A 24,589-nucleotide genomic window follows, 5' to 3' on the forward strand; every position below is an offset into this window, starting at 1 on the left:
TCAGGTGATCTGGTTTAGTTCTGTAGGATTTAGCCTATACTGTATACGAAATCAAATGTTCATCACCAAACAATTTAGGAACTACACTGTTGTCTCCGTACTCCGAGATCGGCATTTTACACAAGCACAATTCGATGCCCTGCAAATTATGTTTGCCAAGTTTAGGTTTGCAAAATCATCACACCTCCTTTGATATTGCATAATTTATTGTGAGCACGCATAGGTACCACCTTTTACACTCCTGATATTATTATTATTATTAATAACAATAATAATAATCTAGTGGCCTGCGATTGGCTGGGAACCAGTTCAGGGTGTACCCTGCCTCCTGCCCATTAACAGCTGGGATTGGCTGCAGCACTCCTGTGACCTTTGTGAGGATAAACACCTAAGAAAATGTATGGATGGATAATAATAATAATAATAACACATCTGTCAAGTCCTGTTTCTGAATTATTTTGTGTTAAGGCTCCGTCACACCATGACGTTCTGGTCAACGTCCTCTGAACATTTCAATCATTCTATTTTTCAGCGTTCTCAAACGCGGAAGACACATCTTGCGTGTGATTAACGTGTGTCTAACGCATAACGCGTGTAACAGCGACCAAATAAGATACCCCTAAAAACCATAAGCGTGCGCAAACGCGTCATTGGGGCGCGACGAGCAATTTGTCAACGTAAGACGAGTGTGTTGAGCGTGTGACCAATGGATGAATAACAACAGAAAAGCGTTTTGCTGGCGTGTAATTTTTTACAGTGGAACTGGCACTAAAACATTGGAAAGTTAGTAGTCACTTCAGTTGTTGTCGTGAGTTAGAACAGTGAGCATCATGCCGCTGAGAAGAAAAAAAAGTTAGGGCGCGGACTTCAGCAACTAGCGCTGCTAGTAAGAAAGCTAAGCCTCTTTCATCACGAGCAATGAGTTTGGAGGAAAAACAACAGCAGGAGGAAGAGCATGTCCGCAAAGTCACGCACCATGTGACACCCCCTGGGGACCCTAAACACCTTGCAAACCCCAGTGAGGATGGTCCGACAAAGAGACAAAAGAAGCAGAGAAAGGATTGCAGGATCCTGGACCGGGCTGTTGAGGATAGTCTGGTGGAGTTTTTCCACGAAAACGAACTGCTGCTTTCTGGATCTTCCATAGTAGATGCTCTCTACTGTAGCTTAATATTAAATGGACCTTGCCTTTACATAGCATCGGTTTATATAGCCATATGCATGGACGTTCGGGAAACGCACGAATGACACTCAATGTACTCCAAACGACGTCCGTTTGACTTTAGTTACACACTGTGTGCGCTACGGGATTGTTCAGTGGTCGTTGACAGGTCACCAGTGAGTCGTTCACTGCAAAGCAAACGATTAAGTAACAACCAAGTAAAGCTCGAGTTACGACTGACTAACGACAGCCAAACGCGTTCAATGCTTGGCGAACCTTAGTAAAAAGTTCCACGAACGTTTTGAACGTTCTCCAGCGTTTAAAATTAAATGTTGATGAACGCTGGTCTCGGTGAGAACTTTTGTGAATGTTCAAAACTTTTTTCCAGACCGGCGTTCTCCGCCGATTCCCAGCGATCATTGACGTTCACTGCCGTTCAAACAATGCTCTTCTGGAGCTATCCCGGCGACCATGGACGACTACCAACGTTTCCTCAAACGCTATAGAACGCTGACCAGAAAGTCATGGTGTGACAGGGCCATTAATGCTGTGGAGAATTGACCTCACAGTTCTGAGGACTGGGGTTCAAATCTGGGACCCACCTGTGTGGTGTTTGCATGTTCTCCCCATGCCTGCATGGAATTTCTCTGGGCACTCAGCTTTCCTCCCACATACCAAAAACATGCATACATTGGACACTCTAAATTGCCTCTAGGTGGGATTTTGAGTGCGACTACTGCCTGTCTACATGTGCCCTGCAATTGGCTGGCAACCAGTTCAGTGTGTACTTCGCCTCCTGACCGAAGATAGCTGGGATAGGCTCCAGCACTCCCACGAACCTCGTGAGGATAAGCGGCTCAGAACATGGATGGATGTTTCAATGTCTATATAGATCATGTTATGCAGTTCGATAAAATTTTATTTTCTCACTAGGGTATTATCCTCATTGATCAGATTTACTGTACATAAATGGTAATTGGCTTTGGTCAATTACCTTTAAAAGATTAAGAAACTTGGTTTTGCAAGCACTGCTTGAATAAAAATCTCGTTTCAAAATACTACAGTGTATTTTGTACACCTAAGTGCAGATTGGTGAAAACAATGTCCCCAGCCACAAATTATTTTCTACTGAGTAATAAAATCCAATTTCAGATCAAGGCATTAAATTATTTGGATTGATGGAATTTATTTAACTTGCATTCATTTTGTTAGATTATGTTTCTTTAATTACACCCCACTCTAAAACATTCAATACACAGTTAAATGCAATTAGTAGATAGCTTTTTGAGAAATGTATAGCCATTCTTGTGCAAAGGAAATAGATTAAAAAAAAAAGAATAAAATGGGCTTTTGGAGGCCAGAATGACCAAAAAACAAAGAAAGGTCAACTAGCAAACAAAAAAAAAAAAACAACAACAAAAAAATCAACTTGATTAGAAGAGTCCTTTGAGCAATAAAGATACAGATGACAAACATCTACCAAAGAGGCTTTTCCTACTGTGTACAGTACTGTGTACTGTGTGAGCTACAGCATTTTCTAAAAAAACACAGCAAAGTGAACAGCAATCGAAACTTGCATGATAGCAATGCCGCAAAGTGAAGTATCCATATTGAAATGTGTGGGAGAGAGGTCAGTTTCATATCAAACAAATAAAATATTAACCAAGCTCATTCTAGAGTTGGGAAAAATGCTTTTGGCACTCTCTTTGATGCGCACTGAGTCAGAGATGCTGATTTTTTTTTATTTTTTCAGCATTTGAAAACCAAGTTTGTAAATTTACGGAAAAGTCTATGTCAGTGAAATAAAACTCAGCCTATGCCTAACTAAACACTATTATGATAATATTACATGGTCAAAAAAAACCCAAAAAAGATCACTTGTCTGGTTTAATGAATACTCTTAACAAACTTACATCACCATGATGAAGGTACGGGGGCTAGCAGCTGCTATACATCGGACAAGCATCGGCCAAGGAGCGGGTATTTCTTGCTTTTTTGTGTCGGCTCGGGTCAAGACGGTTTCTGTTCAATGTGGAGTTAAATCCAGATCTCGCTACTCACGCGCATGTAGCCCCTGCTCATGTTGGAGCCAGCTTTGGTGTTACATGAGCTAATGTTATTTTTTGTGCCTAGTGAAAATAAACAAAAATAACGTGTTTACAAAAACAAATGTAATCGTCTCCAGCCACTCTAGGCGAAAAGTAGTCCGAAAAAAATAGCTCTTTGGCCCTTTTTTTTTTTTACCAGAAAGTCTGTCCATCCATCCATCCATTTTCAGCTGTCAACGTTCAGGGGGCAGGGTACACCCTGAACTGGTTGCCACCCAATCGCAGGGCACATCAAGACAAACAGTCACACTCACAATCACACCGAGGGGCAATTTAAAGTGTTGAATTAATGTTACATGATTTTGGGATGTGGGAGGAAACCAGAGTGCCCGGAGATGTGTGGAGGTGGCCACAGTGCATGTCTACCTATAGAGATGAATAAGCAGGTATGACACAGCTCTTTTGAGCTACATGCCTATAGCGACACTGTAGCTCGTGGGGCCAAAGTCAACACATTAAATGTTTTGCCTTGACGGCAAGAAAACCAAAAGACTAACGATGCCGGCAAATTGTGCTGCATTGAGTTGTGTACAACACTATACAATTATGTCATGGGAACTGGGAGTAACCAACAGCTTAAAAAAAAAAACATTTTTTTTCCCAAATGTGTATTGAAATCACACACAAAAAGTAATTCTCGTGAAAATGGGTACAGAATTGAGCAAATTACAACTTAATTCAATGTGTCTTTTATGGGAACCCCAACATGGTTGCCATATATGCACAGCACTAAAAGTCCATTTGTGTGCTGTATCTCCTCTTCATATCTATGCGCATATTCATCTCGCTCAACTGGCCACTTCTGTGTTGTGTAAGTGAGAATTTACTGCTCGAAAGGAAGGGGCTGCATAAATTGTTTCACAGTTGTATTAAGTAAAGCACCAGCATACCATTCGCCACCAGCATTTTTCAGCTAGCTTTGCAATTGTATTGGCAGAAAATGAAAACGTTGCCACAGGTAATGGGGTTGTGTGTTCCTGTAGGAACAAATCAAGTGTGGTAGGAACCCATATCTATCTTGGCTGCAGCACAGGGTAACTCGACCAGCTGTTATTTTCACTCACTAGTACTACAGAATATAGATCAGTGTGTATCTGATTTACTAGTCAGCAATCTTTTGTGATCATTTTAAATTATGTAAATGGATTTTCTTTCATTTCCATTTTCCTCCACACTGTTCTGTTTTTACCTGACTTTAACTTACATGAATTCAAAGAAGAATGGACATCCTGCATTAATTCTGAGTCTAATCAGGACAACACCAATGCCAATAAGAAGCCCAAGGTGACTTTAGCTGTATGTTAAATTTGAAATGGCATAGGAAGGTGTCATGCTCCTGGCATCCTGCCCAGGCTGGGCGTGGCCAGCCAATTAGTCAGCACACACCTGCACCTTGTTTCGGCTGACTACGCCCGGTACTTATAGGACCTGGTGACGACTGGTCCTCCGCCAGATCGTTGAGGTTCATGCCCCGTTCCAGCACCCCCATATCTCTCATCGTATTCCTGTGTTCATGGATGAGCTTCTCTTGCTCTGAATGGCACATGGAAGCCTTCACTCTGGATGTGTTCTTCAGCAGGCTGTTTTTGTGATTTTTTTTTTTTAAATTTTATTTTAGATATAACTGTTGAAAGTCAGGTCAGACTCTATTAACACACCACGGCTGTGGACTTAATCTGTGGTATTAAAAAAAAAAAAGGTATTTATGAAGAGCCAATCCTCTTTACATTACTGCCAAAAACAATTCTCAGCTTTGTTGTGGTTTAAGTGAAGAACGTTTTCTCTCAGCTGTTTAGAGTATCTCAATCAGACAGTAACATCACCTCAACTGAACTGTAGTCATCTGTCGTCACTGGTAGATATAACTGTCACCTTTATATGGGATTAGATCATCAGTATTTTGTTACAAATAATTTGACCCAATTACAGGATATATACTGTATACACTGCTGGGGTGTCAAACTAATTTTTGTAACAGGCCACATCATAGTTATGGCTTCCCCCTGAGCGCCTTTGTGACTGTGAACCTATATAAAGGCGTTATGACGGAATAATTACATTACAAATTGATGAGTGAATACTAGACTTCTTTTCAAAGGGTTTTGGTCACAAAGAAATGCTTCCAATATCTTAATGGTATTGCAATAGAACTCAATTGGCAATTTTGATTTGCTTTTGCGGGCCAAAGAAAATTATTTGATGGGCCAGATGTAGTCCCCAAGCCACCAGTTTGACACCAGTGAGATACAGGTTGAACACAAACACACAACAGCACAACAACATACGCATTGGGAGACTGACAGGATGCAGTGAGATGTTGTTGATAAGAACCCTCTATACATGGAACATGGAAACATAATAGTAATGCAGCTACATGTTGCATGTAATCAAATTAGTGTATTTTAATGGGAAATAATTTTATTTACTGTCGCGTAATTACAGGCAGGACAAATATAAATGCTTTAATATTTGATAAGTTGCTTTGTTTACATGTTTGCTCATATCTTTGCACCATGGCACATGTTCTCCCGTATGCTTAGCTAAAATCAGCGTCATACTTTTCTCACTGTGCTAATTTTGCTGTCCACTGAGTTATGTCATTTGCGCACCTTCTCATCATTTACATATTTTGGGTGGAGTCACCTTGATGTATGGGTGTTTCCTCACATCTGGCCAAGCGCCTCTTCTCCCAAAGACAAGCATGTTTTCTTACACGCACCCCAGAGGCTGTGGTTAGTCTAGAGCCCCGGGAAGGTGAAACATATTGCACATTATGTTAACTTTTAACTTTCCGCCGTTTGTCTTTCCCTCAGGAATGGGCTATCAAGCAATGCAAAATAAAAAAAAAAAAGTAGGTAATTCCAACTTCTTCCTTCTTGCCATTAAGTTCCCAGAGGATTCTCCTTCATTAACTTAACTGTAATTGCATCAACATTACCGCATTACCGGTAAACTTTTATCACTAAGTGACTCTCCGTGATGGTTTTTATGTTTTTATGTCATAAGTATTTTTTGTCAAAATGGCTGTCTGTGGTACTAGAGTGGCCCCAACTGCCAGAGAAAAAAATCTGTTTTTGACGTACTTTGCAAATAAAGTGGATTCTGATTCTACATGTTTTGATTCAGTAACCTGCTTGCTTTCTTGCTGCTGACTTGTGGTGAAGGTATGGGAGACACCTGTGCAGTATATGATCACAGAATGCCCGTTCAGCATTTATAAATCATTGTGAAGCACAATTCACCAAGCGTTTGATTGTTGGCCCACTAATAAAGAATGTGAGCTGGCTGAGATTGGATGTAGAGCTTACAATAAGGCAGTCTATGCGCAGTAGCAAAATAAAACATTAGCAGTAGAATTGGAAACTGGCAGGATGCAGTGAGATGACTGATAAACTTCCAAGTCTAAACACATATGCAAGCATGAGTAACAAAAAAACTAATGCTAAGGTAATGACAGTGCATATGCCATTTAATCAGATTAGAATGACGACGAAATGGACACATCTTTCATTCAGCATGCTACACAGTAGTTATATTTTTAAATACTGTCCTTCCTAGCGACCCTTGACGACTTCTTTGTTACGAAAGCGTTCATCATTCTTTTTCACACAATTTATAGAAAATCATACTTTTTTCTTCTTTCTTGTTCTTTTCGACACGTTGAAGCCAGAGGAATTTTGCAAACCACTCATATTTGATTTGATGATTTTTGCCACCATTAAATCATTGTTTGAGCGTGTCATCCTCATCCTCTAATTCAAAGTTATTGGCCTTTTTCCATGGCTCAGGCGGGGGCAGGGAAGTTTTTGGTGCATGAACCCACGCAATATTTGCATGTTCTTTGATTCTAGATTTACAGCAGTGGTGCTAAATTAGTCATGCTCACTACCATTGCACCACTGGAATAGATAAACAAGGCATAATTTGATTGACAGGGGATTATAATGTCACCAATTACGTGTCACTGGTCATAAAGAAAATTGGAGGATTATTCAATTTGTGTAAGGCCATTTCTTCTAGTGGCTACACCCTCGGTGCAGCTGGGAAGGAGCAGCCGTGTGCAGCAGGGTTTCCTCCCTGAACTGCACACTAAGTCCTGGAGAGTGTAAAAATGGCCCAGCAGCCCATTAAGTGGCCCAACCGACTGGGAATTTTCCCGGTGCTCCAGATTAGGCACTTCAGGCCTGTGTGTGGTCAACCCAGAGGACAGCCAAACCACAGACTCCGTTATTATGACCTGAAATTGAACGGTAGCCAAATAGAAAGCAACCTGAAGCTTAAACTATTGCTGGAGTTTACAAATAGAGGAGCTACTTGAGTTGAGTATTTGTATAAAATGTTCCACAAGTCATTTACCAAAAAAATAAAAACAATGGACATGAAGTAGATCAGTTGAATGGCTCAGAAATGTTCAGTTTGTTTGTATTTTTATTCCAACAAAACAAAAGGGTTGTAATAGTTCTGTATTTTAATTTGTACATGCTGACACCTAAGTGATATCAATGTAATGTCCTGTACATCATGAGCGTTTGCTCTATAGTAGTGGTGGAAAATTAATTTTTACAAAGGGCCACCTAAGAAACCACAATTGTATCAGAAGCAAGCACGATAACTTGAACTTAATTTTCAACTTTGTCCCATTCTAAAATGCATTCCATTCTATATTTTGAATAGGTGACATGGGTAATTGGAAAAAATACTCTGTAAATATTTATATAAATGGGCTATGTGAAATTGTGATATCCGTCAAATAAGAAAACCCTCCTATAGAAGTAATAAACAAAAACCATCATCATCTCAGTCCAATTTATTTTTAACTTGTTAATCTCCTTAAACGCTGAAACTTGTTTTCACTTCATTTTATAGTACCTCTTCAATGAGAATAGTCCAGTCTGTTTTAGGCTTGAAAAAGGGTTTTGAAATTTGTCTGAATGTCTGGGGTGTTAATGCAAAGTAAGGCTGAGAGTTGGTCATCAGTGACAAAGGATCTGTGTTTGATTTTATGCAGACTTTTTGGAGACATGGCTACTCTCCTGGACATTACAAGAGAATCACATAGACATCTCTGAAACCAGTGAAGACTCAAGTCACCATTGGGTTGCCAACTAGTCTTGAAGCCAGGAGTAAAGGTGTCTTTATTTATTTCTGCCTGATGTATGTGATTGAGAATGCACTCATTTTGGCGTCTGTTTTAAATGACATGTAATTGTTATTTTTGAGTGCCAGGTTTTGTTAGGGACTCTCAGGACTAAACCCACCTGAACACAATATACACGAACCTTCATATCTCAGGGGATGGAGTCTGTGCTCACCAACCGCCATTTATGATTACATTAGGCATGCAATGTTCAGCATGTGAGTGCACAAAGTGTGTTCAGGGACAGTACGTAAATGAGAGTGAGAATTCTTTGGTAATTGTTTTAAAAGAATACATTATGGTAAAAATATGATTTTTGTCACTTACAACATTGTACAATCTTATTGGTAACCTTTTGGTACTATAACAGCAGTGAATGGTTATTCATATGTGCCTGCGATTGTCTGGCAACCAGTTCAGGGTGTTTCCCTTGCCCTGAGGCGGGTCACCAAGGCCCCCCCTCTGGAGCCAGGCTTGGAGCTGGGGCTCGAAGGCAAGCACCTGGTAGCCTGGCCTGCACCCATGGAGCTCGGCTGGGCACAATCTAAAAGGGTAAGATGGGTACCCCTTCCCATGGGCTGTGAGAGGGGCCGTAGGGGTTGGGTGCAATGTGAGCTGGGAGGTAGCCGAAGCCGGAGACCTTGATGATCCGATCGCCAGCTACAGAAACTTGCACTAGGAACATGGAATGTGACCTCTCTGGCAGGGAAGGAGAAAAGCAGAGAAAACCCTGTCAGGAACATACTTTTATATATATATATATAAGTTTATTTTGGGAACAGTGAACTCAGTTGGACATTTTGAATTCCGACCTTTGAAGTGTAGTAGTATATTTTTGTAAAAATGAACTTTGAACTAGTTCACATGAAAACTCTTTAAGTCAGGAGATGTTACAAATTTGTTTAAGTCTGGCATGGCAAAAAGAACCTTCTCATCCATTTATTTTCTCTAGTGCTTGTACTCACTCAGGTCAAGGGTGACCTGCATCCCAACCCAGCTGAAAATAAAAGCAGTATTTAAACTGGAGTCACGGTCAGGTTTTGCGAAGGCTCGGGAGGCAAGGCAAAGACACGGAGGACCCAAGTGCAGGGAAGCACAGAGGCTAGGCAGGAATTCAGAAATTTCTGAAAAAAAGCCCATTTCATTTAGAAAACGGCAAACTAAACAGTCCAACAACCATTGACAAAAGAAAAAAAAAAAAACAAGACATGGGACAGAGAGACAATGGCATTGGTACAGACAAACATGACATCAACAACCACCAAAAATAAAATATATAGATTGACAAGACAACGAGGAACACCTGTACAAGACACGAGTGGCTGGAGGGAGCTGATTGGTCAACACAAGGGAGGAGATTGAAGGGGAACAGTAGGACACAGCTAACATGAGACTGAAAACATGGAACACAGGATAACATGAAATAAAACCAACCCAACCAAAATTAAGACCATCCCAACTGCAACACGAATACTCCACCGGGAATGCGTAATCAAAGTAAAATGTTTTCAGTTTACCTATATTAAAAGACTTGTATTAAAATACTGTTCATGACAAGTTTACTCTTAACTTTCTCAATGTCCCAGCTCTAAGGGCGGGTGCTGTCCAGCGTATGTGTCATTTTGGCTTTTCCTTTGCTTTCTTGTGTTTTTCCCCTCCCTCCTGTGTTGCCTGAATGTAGCATGGTCCTTGCATCCATTCATCAGGTGCCTGATCAAATTTGCTGTGCTGAAGTATTTAGATATCAATCCCCATTTGGTACTTCAGTTGTGCACAGACAAATAACTTGCATTTTGTGTAAGACACCACAAAATAGTCCCACACCAATGACGTGTTTATTAGGCATCACATAGTTACCGCTGGCACATTTACTCTCTCCACTGCTCGTGGTTGCACAGGTCCCAGCCCCTGACTTGTTCAGACAAACGTATTCTAATATTCATGCATCCATGCCTCAGAAATTGTAAAATTCGCAGCATTGCTACACACGACGGTATATAAAAATAGGATATACAGTGGAACCATGATTTAACAGACTCTGATGTAATGGATATGGGATAAAACAGACCATGGGGACTGAACGATGTATCCAAAACCAGTTTCCGTTTGTCACTTGAAATGCCATTGACAAAGTTTGTTAATTCCAGTAATGGCCGCTGTGGCACATTGCAGGCAGAGAATGGTACTAATATTATGTCCGGGTCACATATATACATACAATAAAACCAGATCCATACCAAAGAACTGCCCCCCTGTATCTTTGTGCAATTCATGTCGCAGCCATGTGGCGATACAGTGCTTCACAGAGAGAGAGCAGCATGGCTCTGAGGAATACAAATTTCAAGTCTCTGTAGTCTGGAACAAGCTATTTTTGGTACAGTGACATTTTTTACACTTTATTTTGCCAGGCTGTTCACTTTTTTTGCAAAAGATTTGTAAATAGAAAGCACGCTAATTCCTCACTGCTCATGAAAGCAAATTGCCTATCATGAGTATGATCGGCAACAATGTCATCACAACCAAGCATGTGGACTCTAAAATGTTTTCAAGCTTTTATATATTTATATACAATAACTGTATAAATGTGTACTGCACTTGCCATTTTCGGCCACGAACAAAACAACAATTACTGTGTTCTTTTGAAGTTCCACTGTAATTCAAATAAAAATCCATTCATCCATTTTCTTTTTGCCGCTTATCCTCACGAGGGTCACGGGAGTGCTGGAGCCTCAACGGGCAGGAGGCTGGGTACCCTTTGAACTGGTTGCTCGCCAATCGCAGGGCACATAGAGACAAACAGCCGCACTCACAATCATACATTGGGCAATTTAAAGTGTCCAATTAATGTTGCATGTTTTTGGGATGTGGGAGGAAGCCGCAGGGCCCGGAGAAAACCCATGCAGGGACGGGGAGAACATGCAAACTCCATACAGGCGGGTCCGGGATTAAACCCGGGGCCTCAGAACTGTGCGACCAATGCTTTACCAGGTGCCGCCTAAAATAAAAATAATTCAGAAAATTCCTTCCATGCATCTAATTTCCTCGCCGCTTATCCTCACGAGGGTCACGGGGAGTGCTGGAGCCTATCCCAGCTGTCAAGGGGCAGGAGGCGGGGTATACCCTGAACAGGTTGCCAGCCAATCGCAGGGCACAGAGAGACAATCAGCCGCACTCACAATCACACTTAGGGGCAATTTAGAGTCTCCAATTAATGTTGCATGTTTTTGGGATGAGGGAGGAAACCGCAGTGCCCAGAGGAAACTCCCACTGGCACGGGGAGAGGAAACCCACACAGACATGGGGAGAACATGCAAACTCCACACAGGCGGGTCTGGGATTGAACCCTTGACCTCGGAACTGTGAGGCCAATGCTTTACCAGCTGAACCACCGGGCCGCCAATTCAGAAAATTATTATTTGAAATCATGTATTGTTGCTAGACTGCACTTGTGTTATATGAATTGGTGGCAGAATTTTAAAAGATCTGACTGTTTGGGAGCCCAAGAAGGTTTCAGTAATTTGTGATTGAATGATTGAGTTGTGGGGTAGAGCAAGTGGAAGGAGGAAGGAAACTGTGAGATTGGAAGCATGTGCAAGAAGAGGGCTGATGGCCATGAAATTTATTTTTAATATTATTGATCAGTAACCACATCTATTCATTTAATTTTCTAAACTTTCGCAACAGTTTGTTGTCAGTCTTTTGTTACAGGAGAGCATTTGGTGAGTTTGCTGAAGGCTAAGCATTTGAGCCTGTTCATCAGCAAGGGTTGGGAGGTCCCTCTTTAGACGGAAGCTGCGATCTTCCTTTTAGTAAAATGATCCCATTATAATGTCCACACACTTAAGGCACTACTCCTAGTTTATTGTGCAAACCCACAATTTATTGACCTCAGTGAACCATTCGTGTTGTTGCCTAAACACGTGATCGATGATAAGCCAGCTTAAGCTATAGCACTTATAGAGACCTGCTGACTGTATGTACTGTAACATAGTCTAATAGTGATGCATGAAACAAGTAGTATGATTTTTTTTTTAATCTATGCTGCACTCTTGGATAAAATTAACAAAATACCTCTTCTTTGGCCTCAGGGCCTGAAAAACAGTTGGGACCTCGGAGGTGACAGAATGCAAATAGTAGAAAAAAAATATATATTGAAGTTTCTTGTGTGACAAAACTGGATTTTTTTTAATGAGCTTCTATCTGCCATGGGTAATCTGTCATTGTACAGCATGTGAAGGGCTTTGACATTTTTCAATTTTTTTTGTTTGAGATATTTGATCATAAGGCCTAATACCCAAACAAAACATAGTTCAGTGGTAGCAGGTGACAGATTTCAATATGATATACGCTTTGGACACCCATGGGACCAGGTGAAAATCCTGAAAAATGTCATCCTCTCATGCCCATGACATGGGTAACTTTAACATCTGTCAAAGCACCATTAATGCTGAAAGGTGCACACAGGTTTTGCAGCAACACGCTGCCATCCAAGAAATGTCTTTTTCAGCGATGCCCCTGGTTATTTCAGTGAGACAATGGCAAGCAATATGCTTCACCCCATACAATACACTAAAAGAGTGCGAGGACTCGTCTGGCCTGCCAGATGTCCAGACGTGTCTCCCATTGAAAATGTGTGGCATGTTATTAAACATTTCAAGATCTTTGCTTGTTTATTGAAATAAATCTTGCACTACTGATTTGCACAAGCCTCAAGTGCAAGTAAGTTTCTCATAAATGTTCTCCCTGTGCAGGGAAATCCAAGATACATTTAAAACCTTTTCAGATGAGACACTTTCATGGATTACAGATTCATATTACCAAACAATTTCTCTCTCTCTGTCTCTCTCTGTCTCTCTGTCTCTCTCTCTCTCTTTATTTCGCTCTCCCTCTCTCTCTCTCTTTCTGTGTCTCTCTCTCGCTCCTATATCAAGTGGCTAAAAAAAAGTATTTAATGTATCACAATTTTTTTCATAAACCTTAACTCCAAACCTGCTGTTGACCTGAAAACGTCCGATGCCGAGAACAACTCGAGTAATTTAACGATACAAAGAAAGTCAAACAAATGGGTCAGAAATTAAGTTGTGTGTTAAAATTTGAAATGACACAGGGGAAAAGTATTGAACACATGAAGACGGGGAGTTGCAAAAAGGCAGGGAAAGCCAAGACGACACCCTAAATCAATCAAACAGCAATCCAGCCTCTTGTCTGTGCAATTCAATTTCAGATTTCAGATGGTTCCGTCCTAATTGATGGCCTACAAAAAGCGCTTTTTGCCAAGGTGTGAATCAAGACACATCTCATGATGGATAAGAGCAAAGAGCTGTCTCAAGACCATTGCAAATAGTTGTGGCAAAACATAACAATGACATTGGTTACAGGTGTTTATCCAACGTTCTGAACATTCCGTTGACCAAGGTCGAGGTCATAATACTTAACTCACTCCCTGCCAAAACATATTTGCATTGTTTCTCCGTTATGTAATAAATGCACATAACTTCCAGTACATTTTCAACCATAGTTGCCCTAAACATTGGGCTTTTATGGCACATATTATTAAGTCCTACCTGAACATACCCAAAACTCAAGACACTAGGGTGTGGTTACTCTATCCACCACAAGGCCTACCAGAAGTGATGTCGCATTGGCAAACACAGCGCTATCCATTCTGTACACAACCAACAGGATGGAATATGAAGAGGAGGGGGAGGATTTCGACTTACAGGAGCACCCAACTGAACTTGCTATTGTCAAACTGTACGTTCGAGGTCATCAGGAGGTCACAACCTGACAGTGACAGGATGAACAGCCAAGTAGCAGGTGGACAACAGAAAAAGAAAATGGCCAATGGCTCAATGTCAAAAGCATGTCTATTTATACAGTCACGGCCTAAAATAATGGAAGCCCACGGTTACCAATATTCCTTAGCACGACTTTAAATATTATATAGTCATATGATTCAGTGACACAGCACAAAATTTTCTCTAGTATGCAGCATTCCTATATCGTACATTATGTTGTCCTCGCTCGAGTAGTATTATAACACACTAACACACAACCAGCCTCTGGCATTGCCGTGGAATTATGGAAGCCCAAATTTCCTTGATGCTTGTTGTCAGTCCTTCTTTGTTTTGGGGTCTGGTGGCCCTCATTTTCCTCTTGATAATACCCTATAGATTCTCAAAGGTGTTTAGATCTGGAGAGTTAGTTAGCCAGTCAAGCACTGTGACGTCATGGGATATTAAACCAGGTTTCAGTGCTTCTGGTGGTATGGCCACAGGCAAGATCATGCTGGGAGATGAAATTTACATGTTCATACAGATCCTCACCAGAAGGAATCGTCAAGATCTCTAAAACAGTCTTGCATCTTGATTCCCAATGAAAGGCACACTTTCATTTCATCACAAGAAGACTTCACACTGCTGGGCAGTAGTTCAGTCCTTCTCCTTGGCCTTGCTGAGAAACTTCCTACGCTGGCTCAAGCTCAGAAGCGACTTGACCTGAGGTACCAAACAATTGCAACACATCATCCAGATGCATCTGAATGTGGTCGTTTTGAAGTTGTGACTCCTGCCTCATTCCACTCTATCTGGATCTCTGCTACATTCTTGAATTTTCTCTGTTTGATCATCTGCTGACACTCACGGTCATCTCTTTTGCTGCTTTATTTTTTCCATCCACATTTTGTCTTTTCACTAGACCTGCAATTGATATACTTGAACAAAACCCTCTTTCAACAGCCAGACCCCTTAGCTATGAACTTTTGTGGCTTACCATCTTCAAAGATGGTCTACTGGCCAGTTGTCTTGTTTTCAGTCTTCCCCACATTAAAAACAACTTAGATAATTTTTTGAGGGGAAAGAGATGGAGGTGTTTCAAGTTTAGTAGATTACTGTGGGACAATTTATGACCCTCAAATTTTGGGCTGATTGCTTCACACCATTTGCATTTTTTTAATTCCTGATTTTGTGGGTTTTATGAGCTGGAAGGCCAAATTGTGTAAAAACAAACAAATACTTAAAACTGTTGAAATAATCTGCTCTGAATCTATTAAAATGTAATCTTTGGAATGGAATTGTGGAAATCATTTTTCAGAAATCATCTGTATATATGAAGAACAAACTGGTCAATGAGAATTATTAATGCTCTCTTACAAAAAAGAAAAGCCTCCCAGTGGTGTCCTCTCACATAAACAGTCCATGATAAGTAATTCTTACACTGCAAATGTATATTTTTAATTGGAGGTAAGTTCGTATTTAATACTCACTCTTCCTTTTTTGACACCCACAGCTCCACTTAGGTTTTGTCTCTAAAGAGAAAGCTTCATGGCTGACTTAATTCTTACTTCTTTACAAAAGTGGGAAATTATATAATGAGTCAATTTTTAACTGTTAATTAGATCAGCTAAGGGCATTCTCCATAACACTGCAAAGGAGAGCCACTGTGGATCATCATAGCATATTAGCCCAAATACTGTAAGAGGAAGTGTGCAAAAGTAAAAGAAAGTATCAGGTGAAAATTTGTGTCTCGTCGTGTTTTTCTCGTGATTTTGATCTTGAAAACAATGCATACCGTGACAAAGCAACTTTGGCTACGACTGATTTTTACCCTCAATTTAGATCCACTTACTGCCATAGGATGATTATGAGTTTTTAAATTGAAAAGCTCATATTGTATGTGTGGGCGGCACGGTGAATTTGAAAATTTTGGACAAAGTCCTCCTGTAAGGGGCTATATATCACTCCTGTGACTTCGATGAAAAATATCTATCTCATCAATAAGCTTTGACATTTTTTGTCCGTATTAAGATGTCATTGAAATGTATTTCATTTCAATGTTCACTATGTGTCCATTTTTTTTTCCAATTGTGTTTAGTTTTCCAGTGCAGTACAGTAATTTTTATAAAATGTTTTCATTTTGTTTCTTGCTTTTACTTGACATTAAAATGTTTCAATCAGATCGCATTTGTCTATTTATATGTTGAGAAGAGAATTAATAACCTTGTTTGAATACATCAGCACAAATTAAAAATTGATCGGTTTAAACTTGTATATCTGATGATTTTTTGTATTTATAGTTGCATGGTAATGGCTCTTGTGTTAGATTTTTTGGAACAAAGGAAGGTGCTCTACTTCTTCTAGGGAGTGAGGAGGCATGAGTCCTTACGCTTCATTATGGAGCTCATGCAAAATGATGAAGCGTTTGTCTTGGAGGCAAGACATTAAAAGTCTTCTGACCCAGTCATACCATGGCAACACTAGAGAATGCTTTGAGGGATGAATGATGTATGAAAATGGATGGATAGGAATTAAGATGGCAGGTTCAGACAAATTCACCACTATAGAGCCCGTGATTAGAAAGTATTATGAAGCACATAACCACAGGGGACTTAATCACATGAAAGAAAATTATGACGATAAAGCTTCTTAGTAGTAAAAAGAAAGGAGCAAATTACACATGGGTTTAAAGAAATTATTCCTTGCTCATAGTGACACAGAATATGCATTGCTTCAGTCTGAATCCCTAATGTCTAACCTTGAAGGGTAATTTTTATTTGCAAATTTTTCTCATGATCATTATCACATTTAAACTAAGATGTTTAAAAGAGGATTAAAAAAGCACCATGTTTTTACTGCTGTGCATAGCGTAATATTTATACATCTTTTAGGCCTCAACTTAATGTGTGCTCTGTGTCAGTTTATCGTTTGAAGTCTGTGTTCCTCTATGTATTAGAGAAATGTCTTGTGATGACAATTATACTTTGTTACAAATCACTCATTGGGAAAAGCATGAGCAATATAATTTGTGTGTGCTGGATCTCATTTGGCAAACCGGCCAAGTCAGTGATTTCCAATCTGTGTGCTGGGGCACAGTCAACGCGATTTACACTGGATGACCGCAGCCAGAGCAGGCCCGTTCATATTTGGCACTGGCTGCTAGGAAGAGGGAGTAGCCTGATGGCCTTTTCCACTTGTTTGGCTATAAAGTAGTTACAATGGAACCCCCGGCTTTCCTCATAATGAGGAGATAGATGTGATACAAGTGAAGCATATAAGGCTCCGCTATATTTTATTTCAAGTAAACATTTCTCAAACACACACACCCACACACATGCACACAAAACAGAGGTGCCCCACATTTATCACAATTTCCTCCATATTTTTCAAGTTATACTTGTTTACTGTTGTTACCACAAATCACTTCTCAATAAAAGTTCAGAAATATGATAAGTCGCAAGTTGATCCTCTCAAATGTAAACGAGTTTAAGGTCCACATTTCCACTTGTATTCCTAATACTCACTTCAGTTAATTCACCAACTTCAGCACTTCTAAAAATCTAATAAAAATATAGAGCTCTCTAAGCGTTGGCCTCACAGTTCTGAAGACTGGAGTTCAAATCCCAACCCCACCTGTATCGAGTTTCTATGTTCTCCCCGTGCCTGCATGGGTTTTCTCCAGGTACTCCGGTTTCCTCCCCTAACTCAAAAATCTGCATTCATTAGAGAATCTAAATTCCCACCAGGGGTGATTGTGAGTGCAACTGTTGTCTGTCTCCATGTGCTCTGCAATTCGCTGGAAACCAGTTCAGGGTGTACCCCACTTCCTGCCCGATGACAGCTGGGATCGACTCCAGCACTTCTGCGACCCTCGTGAGGATAAGCTCAGAAAATGGATGGATAGATGGATGGATGGAGCTCTCTATGTAGCTTTAACAATTTCCACAATATTCCAGAGGGTGTTATTGGGCTTGATTGTCCATTAAGTCACAAAACTTGAGAAGTGTGGACAGAGGCCACTTTCGGACAAAAAGGAGAGATACATCAGTGGTGTGCTGTGCATGGACAGTACAGTACTTGAATGTGAATATGAAGAGATAAGAGAAAGTGAGAGGGGCTCAGTGCATCATGGAGCCCAAAGGAATAACCCGAGACAAGGCTGAGTCAGCCCTGACTATAGGTTTTATCAAAGATTTATCAAAGAAGAAGGTTTTAAGTATGCTCTTAAATTGTGTCACAGTGTCTGCCTTACAGACAAAATGTGGAAGATGGCTCCAGGTATTTCTGACTGAAAGTCCTCAAATAAATCATAGTTTCGTTGGAAGTCAAACAGGTTTTGGGCGACTGCTTTCTTAGGAATCTTGGACAGAAAACAAAGTTTGGTTATCGGTCTCTAATAGGCTGATGGACATCTGGATATAAAATAACATTTTAATGACGAGGTTCAACTACACCCTCTTTAAAAGGCCATGCTACATGCCATATCAGTTAAGATGTATTGATCATGTTACATCAATGCCAATCAGTGGTAGGGCAGAAAAGCACTCGGTCTAACAAAAGAGTTGAAGAGCTGGTAGGCCATTAGAGGTCAACCCTAGAAGACTTCCAAAACATTCCCTTTTCCAGTATGCTTTGGTCCTTTCACCTTCACCAAGAAAACTTGGCAGGGGATACTAAGAGAACTGAATGCTTGGAACGAAACATGAGGAACCACCCATGGACAACCCCAAAACTGGCAGGTCATTTGTTGCTGCTGCATTTGCCTACAGTCACACCAGGCCCTAGTAGAGTAGAAGCTCATTTACCTTCTAATTTGTGAGTTAGGGAATTGTAACACAGAGCAAGTGATTGTGTGTGCATGTGTGTGTACATTTATGTGCATGTCTGTGTGTGCCCATTTTAGCAGTACATTAGTCCATGAGTGCGAGCAGGGAGCTTACAGGTTCATCAACTTGAGCAAGACGTCTGAGACTGTGAGTGTCTAAACACCTGTTTAGATATTACAGTATATGTCACATTATGTAGTAAGCATCTATACAAACAGGAATGAAAAAGGTGTGAGGACTCCACTAAGCCTCTGCCGAGATTTTTTTTATTATTATCATTTTAACACAAATTAAGCGATCTGGAAAACTCTGGAGAGTAAAATAAGGCAACAAAAATATTCATGCAGAAAAATGTATTTACACTGCTCAAGTACATGATAATGTACACATTCAAAATTAAAATTAAATTTGACTCATTTCTTTGGGCTTGGTCTTTGGTCGTTTTTTTTTTTTTTTTTATGCCCTTCAAACAGAAGTCAATATCTGCAAGCAACAGTATGGTTTCATGCCTAGAAAAAGTACCACAGATGCACTATTTGCCTTGAGGATGCTTGTGGAAAAGTACAGAAAAGGTCAGAAGGAGCTACATTGTATCTTTGTAGACTTAGAGAAAGCCTATGACTGAGTACCAAGAGAGGAACTTTGGTAATGCATGCGCAAGTGTGGTGTGGTGGAGAAATATTTTAGAATAGTGCAGGACATGTATGAGGGCAACAGATCAGCGGTGAGATGTGCCGTTCTGTGTCAGAAGAATTTAAGATGGAGGTGAAACTGCATCAGGGTTCCGCACTGAGCCCCTTCCTGTTTGCAGTAATAATGGATGACGAGGTTAGACTGGATTCCCCTTGGACCACAATGTTCGCAGATGATGTTGTGATCTGCAGTGAAAGCAGGGAATGGGCGGAAAAAGATGGAAGTACACACTGGAAAGGAGAGGAATAAAGATTAGCAGAAGTAAAACAGAATATCTGTGCGTGAATGAGAGGGGCAGAGGAGGAAGAGTGAAGCTCCAGGGAGAAGAGATAGCGAGGGTAGACGACTTCAAATATTTAGGGTCAACAATCCAGAGCAATGGTGAGTGTGGTAAGGAAGTGAAGAAATGGGTCCAAGCAGGGTGGAACAGTTGGCGGAAGGTGTCTGGTGTTCTATGTGAAAGAAGAGTAACCCCCAGGATGAAGGGGAAAGTTTATAAAACAGTGGTGAGGCCGGCCATGATGTACAGATTAGAGACGGTGGCCCTGAAGAAACAACAGAAAACAGAACTTAAGATGGGAGAAATGAAGTTGGTGAGGTTCTCACTTGGTGTGAACACGTTGGATATGATTAGAAATTAGCTCATTAGAGGGACAGCCAAAGTTGGATGTTTTGGAGACAAGATTCGAGAGAGCAGACTTCGATAGTTTGGACATGTTCTGAGGCTAGAGAGGTAGTATGTTGGTAGAAGGGTGCTGAAGATGGAGCTGTAAGGCAAAAGATGGAGAGGAAGGCCAAAGAAAAGGTTGATGGATGTTGTGAGGGAGGACATGAGGACAGTCAGTGTTAGAGAGGAGGATGGACGAGATAGATGGAAAAAGATGACACGCTGTGGCAACCCCTAATGGGACAAGCATGAATGAAAAAGAAAAGAACCCATCTCCACGTCCTTCAAGTTGTGCAACATGAATAGTATCCTACTCTTTAAGCACACTCATTCTGTTTCACTTAATTGTTCATAATTAGCAACTTCAAAGACTAATCCAAAATCCATCTTCCATGAAAATATTAGGCACAATATTTTTCTCTTTTCAGTCCACTTCTGAATTTGAAGTTAGTCAATTCTTCGTTCTGACAAAATCCTTAACATTGCTCCATCAGTTAATACATTTAACAGTAACATCTGATAATGAATTAGATAATTGTAGGCACATTTCCCAATTAATATGCGAATGTTACGTATGCTTTACGGTTCCGTTGAGCCACAAGCCACAGCTCCTCAACCCAAAAATATAAAAGACCAGTGCAACAAATGCTGACGAGTAAAAATGTTGGTTAAATGTACTATAAGAGTAGGAATAGTGCATGTCCGATGCAGTGGTAAATCGAGGAGCCAAATATTGTACACAAATAAGAGTACTGTTGCTTGACAATAATGTGACTCAAGTATAAGTAAACAGTAGTTCTCCTAAAATTACTTGACTTAAAAGTACACAGTGAAATAATTACTCCAGAGAAAGTTAAATAATTACTCCAGAGTAAATCGTGAACAAGTTCTGTTTAAAAAAAAAAACAGGAGGAACATACATTGAAAAAAAAAGTTACACAATAAAATATGAACGTGCAAATTCTGATTTTGCTGGCTGTGTGCGTGTGTGTATGCAAAGTCAGAAATACATCACATCTGCAATTTACTGCACTTTGCTTTCTAAAGTTATGCCACAATGCCATCATGGTCAACTAAATGGGTCGTCTTAATGATTTGAGATTTTGATGTCTTGAAGTACTTATTACTGTGAGAGCACACCTCACAGGTACGAGTGCTCTCTAGGTAAGACATAACACCAAATCCTAGGCCCCATACATAAATCTCTTAAAAGGTTCCTCCACCTCACCTACAACTTCACTACACCATATACAAACATTATAGTCTATCCTGTACTTGTGTTATTATGTTTTGTGACTTGTGTTTTACATTTAAGATCACAATATTCCATATCAAAAGGCCTTCCAGTGGTGTAGAAAAGGTGGGGTCCATGGTGTAGGGGCCCCAAGTATCCATCTTGGATATCCAAATGGGTCTGGCTGGGCACTGATATAACCTCCACCCAACCCCGCTGACATTTATTTTTCACGGGGGAAAATCTTTGATCTCTGCAGTTGAACATAACTGCTGTGACATAATCTTTTAAAAATATTGTATTGACAGTGATCCCTCACTTCATTTGCTTCACCATAGCTAACACAACACCATCCTGTATGCAAGCAGCTTACTGACAGAGCAAGTCTGTCCCTCCATCTGTTTGGACGGACTGTTTTACACATGCTGGTGAGCAGGGGCAGTTTTTGATATGGGCGATACAGGCAGCCGACCAGGACGGCATTCTATATGCGTGTCTGTGTGTGTGTATGTGTGTGGGAGAGGGGGGTGGATTGGCTTTCCTTGACAAGTTAATGTGAAATCAGACACATTTGTCTGCCACGTGTTTACATTATGTAATAGTAAGCCGGCGGAATGTACTATAGCATTTATGTGATTATTTTATTGTTTTAAATACACAACTTGTAATTCTCATTGTTTGATGTTTAGTTTGACAGAAAACTACAACTAGGAGTGGCAGTAAACAGCAAGAATTTTTACATAAATGTGAAATATCTGTCAAACTGCTGCTTGTTTTGAAGCAGCATATCTCAAAAGGAAGCTCAGAAGCCAAACCAAAATATCACCCCATCGCGTATTTTGAAAAGCTTGTAGGTTGGATGGCTCATTCGTTAAGGTACCAGTGTAATTTGTTGGTAAATTATACCCACGTTACTGCACCAGAATTATATACAAGTTGCAAAGCTTGGGAGGGAAAAAAGGACTATCACAACCATGGAGCCGGCCTTGCTGAGCTTCTATTGATCTCTCCACCCTGCCGAATTGGGACGAGATGAAAGACACTCACTAAGTAATAGGACAGAAACTGCAGCAGAAAGGATAGAATGTGATGACTTTGGGAGGTAATGTCATTGGAAAAGGAAGCATGATCTGTGTGACGTCTGTAAAAGACTACGACACAAGATGAATAAAATCTTCACCAAAATAGTTCAACAAAATCACAGAAAAGTACAATAATTTTTTTTTTTTTTTAGTTAGTTAGTACAAGCTCAATAGCATTTTGACAGCCAAATGCATTTTACAGGAGGGAATGAAAAGATTGCATTCAATTGCATTCCCACAATATACAGTAACATAACAAAACTAACCAATGGGTAAAATTGTATCTGTCATATGTCTGTCAACAAAGCTGCAGTTACAGTATTGATGGTAAAAGCTCATCCCCTCCCTTGTGTCAGGGCATCGATGGAAATACATTCCACCAAGCAGCCTCAAGACCGACAGTAAATCGGAGGCTTAAAATACTTCAGAAAACCCGTTTCTGATGAGAAAGGTAGGTGACGCTAAAAGACACTCCATTTAAAATGGGCTTTCTAGCAGCACAGAAATTGAAGACTTGAGTGGCAGTCAAATGCAAGGGTGATGATGAGCAGTGGATACAAGAAGGGCAGAATATGAGCTATTCGGTTTCCAACTTCCCATCAGAATCAAATTCTATGACCCTATCAACAAGATACTTAAAAAAAGCAATTTGATACCGATAAAGGTATTCAAATCGCTGAAACGAGGGCAAGTGAGAAACTCAAAAAGGGTGCTCAAGGAGGAAAAACTGCCGCCACTGGCCGCTAAGAGCAAGGATTGACTGTGACACTGTACAGCAGGTTCTCCGTACTTTCATGTGTTCATTAGTTTGTCTTGAGAGAAAATCTTTTGTCAAATTTTTGCAACTTATTGATTGGATTTTTGGAAAAGATTACCCAAAGCTTGTATTGTGTGCTCCACAATATTATCTGCAAAAGGCTCTGTGGCCATGTGCCAGGTCACGACAAGAGATAATGAATAAAAGTAATATTAAAGACAAATTTCAGGTCAAAAGGTCTAAGCTTGGAAATAAAGATGTTGTTTGAAGCACAGAAAAGAGCAAGCACTTAATGTTGAGAACCGACGATCTAATCTTCTTAGAAGATAAAGAGTGGGGATTGGACTGCTTCTGTTTGCCAAGATTTTGGGTTTGAGAAAGTTATGCAAGACATCATCTCAGTTTCACAGTTGGCTGCCAAAACCATCTATCTTCCAACATTGGACAATCCATCTTGACTCCTCATTAAGTTCTGTACACAGAAAAAAGTGTGTGTGTGCATGCATGCATACGTGCACATTTGCGCGTCTTTGTGCATTCGTGCATGTGCATGTTTGTGCACACAACCATGTTGGACACCCAAGGAGATTAAAAAGATATTATCATCACTTCTACTATCCAACTATTAATCAGTGATTCATTTTCTTCTTCATCGTGAAGCTTGCAAATTCCTTTAGGAGACGAGAGCATTACTACTCCTTAAGCATTCATTTCTGCAGATTTAAAGTAGCATAATGTTGGGGCTCACAGCGGACAGCCAGATCCACTTTTCTGCTAAAAGTATTAGTTTTGTAATCTCTTCATTTCTTGTTTTCTGTTGTTGTCAGTAACAGGAATGGTGCAACTAAACCACACATACTTGCATTGCGAAGATGGTGAATAAATCAAATCTGCTCAAGCAGATTATGGTTGCAGTAAGAGTGGAGTTTGTGCCACATCTGAAAGAGTCCCTTTTTTTGACTTGTTTATCGAGTCTGTGTATCACAAAGGAGTGGGCTCTATTGACATTATATTTGTTTTGTTCAATTACTACCAAATGGGTCAGTATCTAGCAATTCATTGGAAGCTTATGTGAAGAGCAACATTTTGAGGGTGGGAAACAACACACTTGCCTTTTTATTGGTAATAAAAAAATGTCTGTCTGGATAT

The sequence above is a fragment of the Syngnathoides biaculeatus genome, chromosome 3 (assembly GCF_019802595.1).
Source record: "Syngnathoides biaculeatus isolate LvHL_M chromosome 3, ASM1980259v1, whole genome shotgun sequence".
NCBI classification, from domain to species: Eukaryota; Metazoa; Chordata; class Actinopteri; order Syngnathiformes; family Syngnathidae; genus Syngnathoides; species Syngnathoides biaculeatus.